The 9,861-nt window shown below is 36.9% G+C and overlaps 1 pseudogene; it reads left to right on the forward strand.

The window, feature by feature from the left end:
* The first annotated feature begins 8,441 nt into the window (after positions 1 to 8,441).
* On the forward strand, positions 8,442 to 8,638 carry LOC126031515 (uncharacterized; annotated as a pseudogene).
* The last annotated feature ends 1,223 nt before the right edge of the window (positions 8,639 to 9,861 follow it).

The raw sequence follows: 9,861 nt of genomic DNA on the forward strand, positions 1-9,861 counted from the left end.
AGATACAGTAAAATGAGAAGTTTTACTGAAAGAAAGGAGTTCACATCTATTAGACCAAGGAACTTCAAACTTCAAATGTTACAGGTAGGTCCTAAATCCTGAATATGTCATATTGGCTTGACTTAAGCTTCAGTTACTCTGAGATTGGCCATATATCTCAAAGTATGGCTTCCACCAAGGTTGTTGACTGGAACTGGAACTTTGTGACATGCTGGCAATGACATGGGACTTGAGAGAGCCCAAGAGATTAAGTTTTGTTTTCTTTCTTTTTTATTATTTTGGCCATCCCAGGGGTGCTGAATGTTTACTCCTGATTCTGTGCCCAGGGATTACTTTTGGTGGGCTCAGATGACCATATGGGATGCTACAAATTGAACCCGTGTCATGTTAGGCAAATTGGGCTAGAACTTTATTCTCCAGTACAATAATTTTCTTTTTTATTTAAATATCATGGTTACAAGGTTGTTCATACTACAGGGTTTTTCTTTCCCTATAATAAAAATTGCTCATAATTGAGTACAGACACATAATGCACAACAACCTTCAACAGTGTGTATTTCCTGCCACAAACATCAAGAGCCTCTCCCCTATTCTCTTTCCACCTCCCCTGCCTGCTTCTTGGGCAGGCATTTTGCTCCCCTCTCCCTCTCTCTTGTGAGTTTTTTTATATACAAATAATGAAATAGAAGAAAGAGATATTTTTAAAAATCCCATTTACAATTGAGTCTCAGAAATTTAAATACTTCAAAAACAATTCAAGTAGAGATAAAAAAAAGCAAAAAAATTACAAAAACTTCCTTCAAGAATTAAAAAAGGACACAAGGAAATGGAAACACATATCCTAATAATAATTTGAAAGAGTTAAAATAATTAAAATGGCAATAATCCTCAAAACATTTTACATATTTAGTGCAATTCCTCTAAGAATACCTATGAAGAAGCTGGAGAGATAGCATAGCAGTAGGGCATTTGCCTTGCATGTGGCTGACCTGGGAGAGACCCAGATTCGATTCCTGCCATCTTATATATGGTCCTCCAAGCCTGTCAGGAGTGATTTTTGAGTGCAGAGCCAGGAGTAACCTCTGAGTGCTGCTGGGTGTGGCCCCCCCAAAAAAAGAATACTTATGAAATATTTCAAAAAAAAATAGATCAAACACTTCTGAAATTCATATAGAACAATAAACCTCGACAAATAAATAATAAACAGTCCTTGGGAAAAAAGAAGATGAAAGACATCACTTTCCCTAACTTTGAACTATAATATAAAATGATAGTAATTAAATCAGCATCGTATTTAATAAAAGACAGACCCTCAGATAAAATAAAATAGACTTGAATATAGTAATACTGATGTCCAGCTCCAGGTGAATGGGCCTGAAGCAAGGCCACCTTGAGGATTAAGTAAAAAATACAGACTTTAGAGAAACAGCATGAGGTGAGGGGGCTAACTGCCTCATAGACAGAGAGCACTGACTTTCCTCCACATAGAATATTTATTGTTCAGAAATAATCAATCATAGGAAGAAGAGTGGATGACAAATTCCTACCTAAGCTAAGGAGGGAGGGGTTGTTTACATTTCATAAGGAATATGTGAGAAAAGAGAAAACTACGATAAAATCTCTGAAGATTTTCTTCTTCCAGGAAAGTTGACAAATAAAAGACAATATACAGGATTCCAGCCCTTAGGGCATTACCTGTGGGCTCCTGCCTTTCTGGTAATTTACATTCAAAGCTTTCAGCTCATATCTGTACCTCCTCTTGGACTATCAGCTCTCTATTTAAACTTGTTTACTTCTTGGATATCTTCTTATCTGACACAGATATACAATCAATCTTTGATAAAGAGTCAAAAATACAAAATGGAGCAAGGAAAGTCTCTTCAACAAGTGGTGTTGGGGAAACTGGTAAACTTTCAGCAAAAAAAATGAACTCAAACCTATCTTTAACCTGTTGCACAAAAGTCAAACCAAATGGATTAAAGACCTCAATATCAGACCTGAAAGGATAAAGTATTTATAAGGTGAAATGTACACAAAACATTTCATTACATTGAAGCTATAGGTATCTTCAAGGATGAAGAACTACTATACAAGCAAATGAAAGCAAATATAAGCAAATAAGAATACATTAAATCGAGAAGCTTCTGCACCTCATAAGATATGGTGACTAGGATACAAAGTATGCCTATGGAATCAGAGAAGTTATTCATCTGATACACATCTGATACGGAGGGCACACATCTGATATCAAGGGTACTGGTAGAACTAAACAAGAAAAGACATTTAACTGCATGCAAAATGAGAAGATATGAATAGACATTTCTGCAAAGAAGAAATACAGATGGCTACAAGACACATAGAAAATGCTATGTAGGGGCTGGAGAGATAGCATGGAGGTAAGGCATTTGCCTTGCATGCAGAAGGTCAGTGATTTGAATCCCGGCATCCCATATGGTCCCCTGAGCCTTCCAGGAGCTATTTCTGAGCATAGAGCCAAGAGTAACCCCTGAGTGCTGCTGGGTGTGACCCAAAAAACAAAAAACAATGCTATGTATCATTAATTATCAGGGAGTACACAAATCAAAATAACAATGAGATAACTCACATTACAGAAACTAGCACACATCACCACAAGAATGAGTGCTGGTGTAGCTGCAGGTAAAAAGGGATTCTCATTTACTGCTGGTGAGAATGCAGATTGGTCAGCCTTTTTGAAAAACAATATATTCCTAAAAACAAACAAACAAACAAACAAACTAAAAATTGAGCCTCCGTATGACCCCAGGATGCCACTTCTATGACTATATCATAGGACACAAAAACAGCAGGAAAGCTCTCTGCACTCTTTTGTTCATTGCAGCACTATTCCCAATAGCAGAAACAGAAACAACCCATGTGCCCAAGAACAAATGAGTGGATAAAGAAATTGTGGTTCATGTACACTATGCAACTGTTTGGGAAAAATGAAATCATGGGCTTCCTGATTCCGTGCATGGGGCTGCTGAAGAAGAACACAGCAAACTTAATCGCAACAAGGCTCCCTGTCCAGATAGGCTGTCCCAACAGCAAGGATGGTGCCAGACTCCTGCCAGGTGCCTTTAAAGAGCCCCTATATACCTCCATTCTTGGCTTCCCGATTCCCTGCTGAGGCAGCTGAGGAAGAAAAATTCCAGTGAACTTAATCCTATCAAGGCTCCCCAGCCATGTAGGCTGTCCCAGCACAAAAGGGTGGTACAAGATTCACACTGGGTGATTTTGAAGAGCATCTGCATTCCTCTATTCTTGGCTTCCAGATTCCCTGTGTGACGCTGCTGAGGAAGCAAACTTCTCCCATCAAAGCTTCCAAACCAGGTAGGCTGTACCAGCCAACAAGGGTGGTATCAGAGGAGTGTGGCTGCTCTACTTCGTTTTGCAGCCACATGCATCTTCTAGCCAACATACTCTACAATTACAAGTACAAAAAAACACACTACAAGGGAGATGATAGGAACACAACACAGGCCAAATCCATGCATAGAGAATGAGGGGCAGTTCTGATGACCCCAGAAAAGCCAAATATCTAGTTAACCTCTCAGATAAGGAGTTGAGAGAAGAAATATGAATGATCAACGAAAGGAACCAAAAATAGGCAGTCAAAAGGAAATAACAAAAACTTGGAGCAGAAAGCAATGAAGTGGAAATAAAAATAATATTCAAAAGATCAATAAAAGCAGAAGTTGATTCTTTGAAAAATAAACAATATTGATAAACCACTAACAAAACTCACAAAGAAATGGAGAGAGAGGGTGGAAATGCTGTCTAGTCCATCCTTTATAGAAAATAATATGGAGATTGCTCAAAGAACTGGAAATTGAGGGGCCAGTGCAATACTGCAGCACCTGTAGTGTGTTTGTTTTGCATGCGTCCAACTCAGGACAGAAACAACTGAGATGCCCTTCAACAAATGAATGGCTAAAGAAACTGTGGTACATGGGGGGAAGTAAAAAAAAAAAAGAAACTGTGGTACATACATACGCACCAGCGTTTTCAACCACTGTGCCATGCATGGCACACTAGTGTGCTGTGAGATATTGTCTGGTGTGCCATGGCAAAAATTCCAATTTTATCCATAACATGCAGCTTTAGCTCACAAATAGACCAATGATTGGTCTATTTATTACTTTATTATAATAAAGTAATTGTAAAATAATTTCTTTGTGTTTATTTGATTCCTATTTAAGAGAATTATTTTATATATAGTCAATATAGGCACAGAGTTAAATTTTTTTAACATTTTCTAATGGTGATGTGCCTCATGGTTTATTTGTTTGTTTTTTCATAAACAAAAGTGTGTCTTTGTCCAAAAAGTTTGAAAAGCACTGATATACACAATGGAATGTTATGCAGCTTTCAGGAGAGATGAAGCTATGAAATTTTCCTACACTTGGATATACTTGAAAACTATTATATTGAGTGAAATAAGCTGAAGGGAGAGAGACATGGAATAATGTCACTGATTTATGGATTAAAAAAAATAAAAGACATTATTTTTATAATCCCTAGAGATGAAGGCCAGGGGGACTGGCTGACGATCTGAAGTATACCACAGAGTGGTGAGTGATGAGTGCAGTTAGAAAAATAACTACACTAACAACTACCATGACAATGTTAATGAATAGGGGAAGTAGAATGTTTGTCTCGAATACAGGTGTGGGTGGGGGAGAAGGGAGATAGGCAGCATTGATGGTGGGAATGTTGCACTGGTGAAGGGGGATGTTCTTTGTATGACTGAAACCAAACTACAATCATGTTTGTAATCACGGTGTTTAAATAAAGACATTATAAAAAATGAAGTCATGAAATTTGTTAATATAGGGATAGAAATGAGGAGTATTATGCTGAGCAAAATGAATCAGAGTGGTGAGTGCAGTTAGAGAAATAACTACATTGAGAACTATCATAACAATGTGAATGGATGAGGGAAGTAGAAAGCCTGTCTAGAGCGGTGGGGTGGGGAGGCGGGAGATTTGGGACATTGGTGATGGGAATGTTGAACTGGTAAAGGGGGGTGTTCTTTACATGACTGAAACCCAACCACAATCATGTTTGTAATCAAGGTGTTTAAATAAAGATATTAATATATATATATATATATATATATATACACACACACCTCTCCCCTTACATTTTTTCAACAAAGTACTTGTTTTGCTTCACTGTCTCATCCTGAAAATATTTTCTGTAAGAAAAGGCTACAGACTCAAAAAGAATGGGTAAGATTTAAGACTTGACTTTTATTTCCTGCAAAGAACAATTCTTCCCTCTAGCCTGAGTCCATCACTCCCTGGGAAATCAGATGCAGGAATCATTTCCCACACTTGGCAGAACAAATGGACTTCAGGCACAGATTGAAAGTTGTCTCATGAGGCTGGCAGGACACAACTGTTTGTGCCATGCATGGGCTGATTGTAGACATTCATTAGTTTGAATTTCCCAAGCACTCCCTTGTGCGATAGGGGAAATAACCAAAGAAAGAAAGTAAATTTTCTACTTGAGTCTTCCTCCTCTCTTGTCCCCACTTCACATAAGCCACCCAGGGAACCCTACTTCTTTAGTGATGTAATGGTGTGAATTGAGTCTACCATTGGGAACACTGGAGACAAAGTAAAAAGGTAAGACACATTCCTTGAATGCAGGTGGCCCTGCATTCCTGCACAACATATATGTCCAGGAAGACTGCCAGGCATAGACCTGCTAAGGAATAGCCACTGGTCACTTCTGATGTAGCCTAAATTCCTCATCCCCACCATTTAAATAACAAAATAGATGAAAATATTTAATATAAATAGTGAAGCCATAAAATAGCTAGAGAAAAACATAAGCAACACATTTTTGATATTGACTTTCAAAATTATTTTGGGGAATTGAATTTCAATAACCAGGGAAAGAAAGTCTAAAGTATATTGATAGCACCATGTCAAATTTAAAATCACCACCACAAAAAAAAAATAGTTGCATCAAGAAAAGTCAATCAAACTAAATGAGAGAAGTATTTGTATATTTGTCTAATGGGATTACTACCCCAAATTTACAAAGACTAATACAAATTAACAGTAACAAAAAATCAACCAATTAAGAATAAATAAAAAATCTAAATAGATGGAAATAGAGGTAAAAGAGGGACAAAAGAGAAAAGAAAGAAGGAAGAAAGAAAAAGAAAGAAAGGTCATTGTGAGAGACTTCCAGAGATATGCTTGAACAGCCTCTAGCAAGCATACATTCGTCTATTTACATATCTGAAATCTAGTTATTGCAGTGCATGGGAATAAGATTTGGTGCACAAAAGAAATCTGCATTGTGGTGGTGATTTCAGCATTCATCGTTGCTGTCAGTAGACCAGACTTAACCCTGCCCAGAGAGGAGAGAGACTGTATTCACAGTGAGCAAATTTCCTAAAGAGGGTAAATGATTGTGTTGGCAGAATTTCAACAGTAAGACTAAAACCTGAATTCTGGGGTAGAGACTAATAGCTGTAAGCTATTTCCTTTCTGAAATTGAATTCGTAAGGGAGATGGCCATGATCCAGATATAGAAAACCTGAATGCATATGTTGTGCATAGGTAGTATTATGAATGTTTTAGGTTTTGTTCTCCTGCTAGTCACCCATTAGAAACACAGGGATCAAGAGCAGCCTTTCATACAAGGCTGTACGAAGACTTTCTATTATAAAACCACAGTGCCACCTACAGGAAAACAAAAGAAGCCAACTTAGACACATAAACAGAGAAATTCACGATAAAAATTCTCAACATGATGAGAATGGAAATAACTTTTCTCAATAAAGTCAAGACTATTTACCACAAGCTCATGGCAAATATTATAGTCAATGAAAAAACTAAAAGACTTTCTTCTAAGATCTGGCACAAGATGAAGTTGCCTCCTCTCACCACTTATTTTCAATATAGTACTGGAAGTACTTGACACAGCAATCAGGTATGAAAAATATATCAAGAGCATCTAGAAAGGAAAGGAAGTTGAGCTCTTGCTGTTTGCATAAAACATAATAAAATATTTATAAAATACTAAAGGCTCTACCAAAAAGCTTCTAGAAACCATAGATTTGTAAAATGACAGGTTACAAAATTAACACACAGAAATCCATTGTTTTTATACACAAATAATGAAAGAGAAAAAAACAGACATTTTTAAAAGTCCCATTCACAATTGTGTCACAGAAAATCAAGTACCTGGGAGTCAAATTAAGTAAAGATGTGAAATAAAACTACAAGACACTGCTTCGAAAAGTAAAAGAGAAAACAGGAAAATGGAAATATATAACTGGATCATGGGCTGGTAGGATTAATATTACTAAATGACAATACTTTCCAAGGCATTGTACAGATTTAATGTAATTGCTATAAAAAATACCCATGAAGATTTTCAAAGAAGTAGGTCGAATACTCCAACACTGAAATTTGTTTGGAACAATAGTAAATGCTCACAAATAGCTATAGCAATTCTTAGGCAAAAGATTAGTGGAGGCATCACTTTCCCTAGCTTTGAATTGTACTGGAAAGCAGTAGTCATTAAACAGTATGGTATTGGAATAAAGACTGACCCTCAGGTGAATGTAATAGAATTTTTATAGATCAAAAATATTTTAAACATAGTGACTTATTGTTGAAAAGTAGATTAATTAAGAGAATGTGACTCAGTGGTAAAATGCATACTTCATATATATGAAGTTGTGACTTTAATTTTTGCACACCAAAAGAAAAAAAAGGCATCACAAGAAAGGGGGACTTCATGTGTAACCTGCATATATTAAGAAGCTTCTCTAAATCAGTTCATTTAAAAATACATTATATTAAATAACACTGATTATAATATTATATATCTTTCAGGTATATAGAATTTATAAATTTGTCCCCAGTACATTGTACTCATCCTTAAATGTCTAAATTCTTCATCATACAATTTAACCATTTAACCAAATGTACACTTACTCACTTTGGGTAAGCACTATTTTTTTGTAACTTGTTTCTGCATGGCTTATTTACCATGTCAGTTTAAAAGAGGAGAATAAACTCTAATCAGAAAAGACATTTGCACTCCTATAATAATTTTAGCACTATTCACAATAGATGAAATCAGGAAACCATCTAAACATCTAATATTAGATGACTAAAGATAGTATGGTACATATACACAACAGAATAGTAATTGGCTTTAAGAGAATATGAAGTCATACAAATTACTGCTATGTGGATAAATTTGGAGAAAGTAATGTTGAGTAAAGTAATCCAGAAGGAAAGGAACAGAGAATTATCTCTCTCATATCAGTATAAAGAAACAACGTAGGGGAAAAACAAAAACTCAAGGAAATAGAAACTGAGAATTTATTTCCAGTAGAAAGCTAACTTCAGAGGAGTAAGTAGGTATAGAAGGTACTAAGATAGGAAGGAGTTTCACAGTGATAATTGTGGATGGACGTGGATACTTTGAGAAAAGAGTGTGGTACTGCAAGGAGGAGCCAGAGTGTCCTCTCCTGAGCGCAAAGCTGGCTCTAAGTGTCGCTTCTGCGGCTGCCTTTTGCTATTGATGATCGTTCTTCCCTTCTTTTGGAAGGGGTAGATGGAGAGGATGCAGTCTGAGTGGTAAAAAAAAAAAAAAAAAAAAAAAAAAAAAAGAGTGTGGTACTGGATGGTGTTATACATAAAATCCTATCATTAACAGTATTATAAACCATGGCACCTATATAAATTTAAAAATAAAATAAAAGATAATACTGGACGTGTTCTCTTATGCTAATAGCAGTTGAAGCTGAGTTAGATCCTCTTGTGGAGAGACCAGTGCCAATAGTCCTTGTTACTCATCTAGGTGGCCATCTCTGACACTTTCCAGAGAGGCAGACTTTCTCCTTTTGTGCAGTCTTAATATCATGTTTATTACACATGGTCTCTTGTTTATCTACCTTTCTATTAAGGATAGTAATTTTTGGTTTAATATTTGCTAATAATATTAGTGCCTTACACATGCAGAAACTACAGTTGACTCTTATTTTTGTTTTCCTTTGGTTTGGTTTTTTGGCTTTTTTTTGGGGGGTCACACCCATTTGATGCTCGGGGGTTACCCCTGGCTAAGCACTCAGAAATTGCCCCTGGCTTGGGGGGACCATATCGGACGCCGGGGGATCGAACCGCGGTCCTTCCTTGGCTAGCGCTTGCAAGGCAGACGCCTTACCTCCAGCACCACCTCTCCGGCCCCAGTTGACTCTGTCTTAATAATGCAGAAATTAGAGGTGATGGCTTCTTTAAAATAAACAAAATTTACACTAAACTTTTGAATCCCTCAAAACCCATTAACAGCCTGCTATTTATTAGCAGCCTTACTCATAATAAAAACACATATTTTGTGTGATATATATTTACTGGGTTAGTGCAATAAGTTAGAAAATGTCACTAAGAAAATTATAAGACGGAGAATATACTTATAAGTGGGTACATATACTTATGATGGGTACTATATTTATAAACATCCTAAATTTAAGTCAGTCTTCCCCAAAATGGGGAAAGCTATTATCTGGAGACTGAAATGACCTAGGAGCTACAATGGTAGGTTCAGGTGTAATTGGGGAGTAATTTCTATTTGTTCCAATTCTTTTTTTGTTTCTTTTGGTTTTGGGACCACGTCCAGTGATGCTAAGGGGTTATTCCTGGATCTGTGCTCAGAAATTACTCCTGGCTCAGGAGACCATATGGAATGCTAGGAATCAAACCCAGGTCCTTCCTGGGTCGGCTGCATGCAAGGCAAACTCCCTACCGCTGTTCCCTACTGCTGGCCTTATTTGTCCCATTTCTGAGGTGGTGAGAGGGACACTGA

This window comes from Suncus etruscus, chromosome 15 (assembly GCF_024139225.1).
Source record: "Suncus etruscus isolate mSunEtr1 chromosome 15, mSunEtr1.pri.cur, whole genome shotgun sequence".
In the NCBI taxonomy this organism is placed as follows: Eukaryota; Metazoa; Chordata; class Mammalia; order Eulipotyphla; family Soricidae; genus Suncus; species Suncus etruscus.